Below are 7,444 nucleotides of genomic sequence, written 5' to 3'. Positions count from 1 at the left end.
TGACTATGAAACCTAAGGCACCTGAGAATCTAACACACAGAGACCATTGCTGATGAGAGTTGGCCATGCTTAATAGTTTCTTGACAGAAGATATAAGTGATGCTTATGCTTCAAACATAACCCATCAAACCCACAAGATTTAAGACACTGATAGAGCCATCTGGAAGCCTTATGTATTTATTGGCAAAGAGCAGATTTTATCCTTTTATTTTTAAGTGTAATAAGTTTAGCATTTGTTTTAGGGAAAACATAAAAGAACAGAAGGTGCTGTTCACACTCCAGATTTAGAAAGTAACCTAAACTGAAAGAACTGTGGCAATCGAAGCCTGGTATACAGAGACCACAACTGGATGACAGTGACAAGGAAGCAGACACTTGGACTGGGAATAAGATGGTTGGGAATAGAGCCATAATACATAGCACATGTTTTGAACAAATATATTTGTTGAGTAGGCTTCAGATTGTAAAACGAAAGAGGGAGGGAAAATATTAAATTGTGAACACTAAAAATTTTACTTAGTCTTTTCCTTATGAAGATTAGTGAAATCATATGAATCAGCAAAGGAAAAACTTCTGTAAAATGCTTAAGGGATGAGATCAAGATTATTCTTACTAAATAGCTTAAAGTGTTCAAAAGAAAAATCATTCTTTATGCTCACCCTTCAATATGACTAAGAGTTGTATGTTTGGATACAAGTTTTATTGGCAGATGAGAAAACTAGCTAACATTACAATGACAGTTACTTTATTGTTAATAATGGAGTTAAAGAAAAGGAATAGTAAAAAATATTTTTAAAATCATATAAAAAATCAAGGCAGAAGATCAAGCAATGACAACAAAAAGTGCCAATTTATTCCTTTAATAGATATACAAATAAGAGAGGAGCAATATTTTGGCTTTCAACATTACAATAACTTAAATTAGTGTATATTATCTTTGAAGACACTAAGGAAAATAACAAGACAAGGACAAATAGTAAACTTTGTGTGGATAATTCTCCTACCCAGACATGATAATATCTTTGTAATTTGTTTTTAGTTTTATAATTATATAATATATACATATATATCAATGTGAAATTCATTGTACAAGTTGAAATATGAAAGACTAGAATTTCTTTCTCTTCGTAATTATTTGCTTTTTGTAAATAAAATTTATTTAATTTTACTTTTAAAATTTCTAGTTACCAAATATTGCATTAAAGCATATATTAAAAATATAACGCAAAACAATATTTTTCATCTATAAAATTAGAAAAAAATAATCATAACTGGAAAAGAAAATTCCATGGAGAAGTATTCGTAATTGCCATTACTACTTTTAACAACCCCAGACAAAGGGGTATATGAGATACCAAAAAACTATCCATCAACTAGGGTGACAACTCCAGTGTTCACCATTGATGTAAGAGGAACTATTATATATATTTTTTTTTCATCTTTTTGAGACAGGGTCTCGCTATGCAGTTCAGACTCACCTTGAGCTCCCTTTGTAGCCCAGGCTGGCCTTGAACTCGCAACAATCCTTCTGCCTCAGCCTCCCCAGTGCTGGGATTACAGGGATGCACCACCACGTGCGGCTTCTAAGAGAAAGTATTATTCACTGCTTCAGCATAAGGGAATGCAGTAAAAGTAAGAGAGAGAGCCTAACAGCGCTGCTTTTTAGCCAATAAATACCTACCAATTTCAATAATTTAGTACAGTTATCACACAATAAAGCACAAGTTTCATGGGAATTAATGTTATACATTATCTTTGTCTTAATGCAATAAATTTAAAGGGTGATAAAGTGGGCTTAAGAAACTCAGTACCAAATTTTTTTATTTTATACAATATACACTATATGATCTCATTAGAGTTCCTGTGATAATTAAATTAACAAAATTCCTGGAAAAGTATCTGACACAGGATAAGCACTGTATATCAGCTTGTTTAATCAATATATACTTTAAATATTAATAATCAATGGATGTATTTGTAATAAAGTTAAACAGTATTTCCTTGGAGTCAAACTTTTTATATATCTATATAAATCAGTGAATTAAAAACTGCAGCTAGAATAGAAACTGATTTTTAAGAATAATGCACAATAATGATATTCATTTCAGTTTATTGCATACATATGACATAGTTTGATTATTTTCATCCCCATTAACTCCTCTCCTTTACATTCCTCTTCCCCTGTTACTCGTCTCCATCTCTAAATGTATGCCTTCTAGTTTTCTGTCATCTTTTCTTTATTTTATTTATTAATTTTTTAGATGGTTCATGTGTCTGGCTTATTTCATTTAGCATAATGGTCTCCATATCCATCTGTTTTCCAGAAATTCACAGTTTCATTCTTCTTTATGGTTGAATGTTATTGTATTGTGTATATGCACCACTTTTCCTTTACCCATTCTGTTGATGAATAGCTAGGCTGTTTCCAAAGCTTAGGTATTGAGAATCATGGTGTTATAAACATGGATGTTGAATGTGCAGAGGTTTTTCATTTTGATATAGTCCAATTTTTTGATTCCTGATGTTATTTCCTGTGCTACTGGAGGCTCACCTTTTCACAAAGTCTTTGCCAGGGCCTATAACTTCAAGTTTTTCTCATGTTTTCTTCCAGAAATTTAAAATTGCAGGTTGGACATAATAGGTCTTGGATAGATTTTGATTTTACCTTAGGAAGAAGTCAATAATATGAATCAAGTATTCATTGAATACTTGATTCTGAATGTGAATATCCAGTTATCCCAGCACCATTTGTTAAAGAGGCTATGTTTTCTCTAGCTTAAGTTTTTGTCCCCTTTACCAAAAATCGGATGAATGTTTGTTTCTGTATTTTCTGTTCTATTCGTTGCTGTAAATGGTGTGTGTGTGTGTGTGTGTGTGTGTGTGTGTGTGTGTGCATGTGTGCACACGTGTGTGTGCTAGAATCATGTTATTTTTGTAAATATGGCTTTGTAGTATAATTTGAAATCAGGCATTGCTCCTTTTACTTAGGCCACTTTGGCCTTTTCTGGTTTTTTTTGTGGTTGCCTATAGATTTTAAGATTTTCTCTAGTTATGTAGAGAATGTTGTTGATATTTTAAAAGTGATCATGTTAAATCTGTAGACTGTTTCGGTAATATGGTAATTTGAACAATATTAATTCTGCCATTCCTTGAACAAGGCAGGTATCTTCATTTTCTGATGTTTTCTACAGTTTATTTCTTCGTATATTATAATTTTTATTATACAGAAATTTTACCTTATTGGTCAGGTTGATTTTACATTTTTAAGGAGTTTCCAGAATTTTCTTTTGTAAAGTATTTTGAATGGAATTGTTCCTTGATTTCTTTTTTTAAAATTTATTTTAAAAATAAAAGAAGGAAACATACTAACAGACATCCATTTACAAAATAGCATAAGAACAATACAAGCAATACAGAGTTACAGACAAAGTGGTAGGAAATTAACAATGGTAGTTGTATTACTTATTGATATCTTCAAAGTGTTTTCTCAGGAAAACAAATAGAGACATGCAGTATTGATCAAATAATTAATCGTTAACTGTTCCTTTCAGCAAAACGATACAAGTCAGTAGTACAACTATGTTAGCTATCTTGTATATAAAAACATACATACATAATTTCCCCTTCTTTCTTTTCTCTGTTCCCTCACCCCAGTTGCTCTTTACTTTTGAGTATTTTCCTTCCATTTCACAATGTCTCTCATACCTCCTAATTTTTATTCACCCTTTCAGGTTCTTTCACTAGTGAGACAATACATTGTGTATACATGGAGGTCTGGTTTATTTCACTTATGGTCTCTAGTTGTAACCATTTATCTGTAAAATCCTCGAGCTTATCTTTCTTTATAACTCAGTAATATTCCATTACATAAATGTACCACAATTTTTTTATCCATTCTTCAGTGGATGGACACTGAGCTTGTCCTCAGTGCTTCCACTATTTGGGTTGCTTCCAAGTTTAACAATTACAAATTGTGCTGCTGTGAACATGGGTGCATATATATCGCTGTGATATGATGCTTTCATATCTTCTGGGAAAATACCCAGAAGGAGAATAGCTGGGTCAAATGGGACCTCTAGACCTGGTTTGCTGAGGAATCCTTGATTTCTTTCACAGGGGTTTCATTGTTGGTGACCAGGAAAGCTATAAATATTTGTCTCCTGATTTGTATCATGCCACTTTGCTGAATTTGCATAGCAGTTCTAAAAACTTTCTGTTGTAATGTATAGGGTATTCTATGTAAGGGGTCATATCATCTACAAATACAGGTAATTTGACTTCCTCCTTTCCTATTTACATCACTTTTATATCTTTCTCCTGCCTAAATGCCCTGGCTAAAATTTCAAACACTGTATTTAACAACAGTAGTGACAGTGTACACACTTATCTCATTCTTGAGTTTAGAGGAAATATTTTAAGTATTTTTCCATTAAGCATGATGTTGGATGTGTCTTTGTCATATATGGCTTTTATCAATTAAAAACAGATCCTTGTATACATATTTTCTTTAGGGTTTGAATAGTGATTTTGATTTTTGTCATAAGATTTTTCTGCATCTATTGAGATGACCATATGATTTTTATCCTGGGTTCTATTTGTGTAGAGTATTATAATTACTGATTTAAGTATGTTGAACTATCCTCGCATAAAATGCAATGGTCATTGTGAGTGATATTTTAGCATGCTTTTAATTGTGTTCAATGTTGTTTTAAATTTTCTTACTGAGAATTTTGCACCAATGCTCATCCAAGATCTTGGCCAGTACTTCTCTTTCTTATTTAAGTCCTGATCCACTGTTTATATCAGAATAGTGCTGACTTCATAGCAAAAGTTTAGAAGTATTCCTTTCCTCTATATTTCACAAGCTTCACTGGTGTTAGTTCTTTTCAAAGTTCTTGTAAAATTCAACAATAAATGCATTGAGTCCAGGATTATTCTTAATTGAAAGAGTTTTTATTACTGTTTGTATGAGGCAGTTTTTCTCTGATTGGGACATAATGCATGATACCAAAAAATTTAAATGACTTTCTAATAATGCTCTATATTCTATGTGTGTGAGTCATAATTTATGCTTTTTCATCTCTATTTATATTAATTTTAGCCTTCTGCATCTTTCTTTTGTGTGCTTGACTAGGGCTTTATTCATCTTTCTTATCTTTTCAAAGAGCTAACACTTTAATTTATTGGCCTTTTGTATCATAGTCTCTATTTCATTAACTTCTACCTGATCTTTATCATATCTTTCCTTCAACTGGTTTTGAGTTTAGTAATATTTCATTGCAGTCTATATTTGCATAATTTGGCTACTCATTTGAAATCACTTTGTTTTTCTAATGTGAATACTCATGATGATAGACTTCACGCTTAGAACTGCTTCCACTGTGACCCACAGATTCACATATGTTTCATTCCTTTTTTGTTTTATTCTGTGAATTTAAACATTCTCCCCTGATTTCATAAATGACCCATGAACCACTACTATAGTGTTCAAGTGTGTATTTTCAATCTTCCTCTTTTTGGTAGTTTCTATCATGGATAATTTTTAGTTTAATTTCATTATGCTCTCATATTATGCATAGGATTGCTTTATAAATTTATTATTATTATTATTATTATTATTATTATTATTATTATCTACTATCTATTTTAGAAATTGTTCAAAGGGCTACCTGAAATAATGTATTCTGTTGTTGTTGGTTGGAGTACTCTGTAGATCTACTATAAGATAGCTGTGTTGATTATTAGGTAGTTTAACTCTAATATATCATTATTGATTTTTGTCTAGCGGACCTATGTGTAAAAGTATCTCAACATGACTATATTTGGGTCTATTTGTCTCCTTATGTAGTGTAATATTTTTATGATATGGGGTGGAGATTGATGTTAGGTGCTTATATATAACAAGTCCTCCGTGAATGTTTTCCTTTTCCAATATATAGTGGCCTTTGTTTTGTCTCATTTTAAACTGAAGACTACATTTTCAAATATAAGTACAGCTACTGTTATTTGTTTTCAGGCTGTAACTGCTTGAAATAATAATTTCTATCCTTTTACTCTTTCTTCTGCATATATGGTCCCACAGTTGAGATATATTTCTTGCAGGCAACACAGAGTTGGATCTTGTTAGATCCAGTTTTCCAGTCTTTATCTCTTAATTAAAGAACTGAAGCCATTTATACTCAAAATTATTATTAAAATCTATGCATTACTTGCTAGCATGTTATTGTTTTTTGAGTGTTTGACTCATTCCTGATTTTCACTCATTTATATATTCTGCCAAAGAGACATTATTTTCCTTTGTCTTGGGGTTGTGATTATCATTTGCTGCTTTGTTTAGGATTCCCTTGGGTACTTCCAGCAATGTTGGTTTAGTTGTTATGATTGTTCTTAGCTTACTCTTGGATGGTTTTTATTTTTCCTTTGATTTAGAAGGAGAGCCCTGTAGCACATAACATCTAGGTTGGCAGTCCTTTAGATCTTCTATTGAGAAATCTGCTATAATTCTGTAATTCTATTATAATTTTGTGGTTCTGTTATTTGGCATTTGTAACAGCTTTTAATATTCTTTCTTTGTGCTAAATTAATTTTGGCAATATGACTGTGATATTTCATGGAGAAATTCTTTTCTATGCATGCCTCTTTAGGGTTCTAAATATCACCAGTACCTGGATATCCATGTCAATACATAGATTTGAGAAAAATTTTGTTATAATTCCAGAAAATGTTTGCTATGTCTTTAGCTCGCACTTTCTCACCTTCTTTGGGGGCAATGAGTCTTCAATTTGATGATTCAGAGTTGCTGAATAGCTCTTTAATATACTGTTCATTGATTCTTCCTTTTTTTCATTATTACTGTGCAAATGTTCTAGTCCATCTAGCTTGTCCACAAGCTCGAATATTCTTTTTCCCTTTTTATATAGCCTACTGTTCAGACTTTATGATGAGTTTTTGATTTGACTAATTGAGATATCCTTTTCCAAAATTTCTCTTTAGTTCTTTTTCAGAAACTCTATTTCTTTTCTGAAGTGGTCATTCATATGTTATGCTTTTCCTTAATTCATTCACCTGCTTATTTGTATCTTCTATGAGCTCACTGATCATTTTTTCAATTTATTCATTCAACTACCTGTTTGAATCTCCTTTTATACTGTTGATTATTTATGTCTTGCTTTTTAAAAATTCTTTGTCCAGATTTTCATCCATTTCACTATCTTTAGGATCAATTTTGGACAGATTTATATTTTTGGAGACACGTTGCCTTCTCTTATCATGATTCTTTTGTTTTTATGTTGAGATTTTCAGATCAGTTAAAACGGATATCTCTGTTATCATTGTGCCAAAGTCTTTTTAGTAAGTAACTTTCACTTTGTGGTATGCTGTGGTTATATATCAGTGTGAAAGCACCCATTCAGCATACTCAAAGTACTAGGTTCAAGCCCTAGCA

This window comes from Chinchilla lanigera, unplaced genomic scaffold (assembly GCF_000276665.1).
Source record: "Chinchilla lanigera isolate Chin_1 unplaced genomic scaffold, ChiLan1.0 scaffold00197, whole genome shotgun sequence".
NCBI classification, from domain to species: Eukaryota; Metazoa; Chordata; class Mammalia; order Rodentia; family Chinchillidae; genus Chinchilla; species Chinchilla lanigera.
The sequence above is the reverse complement of the archived record's forward strand: the minus strand, read 5'-3'. Positions refer to the sequence as shown.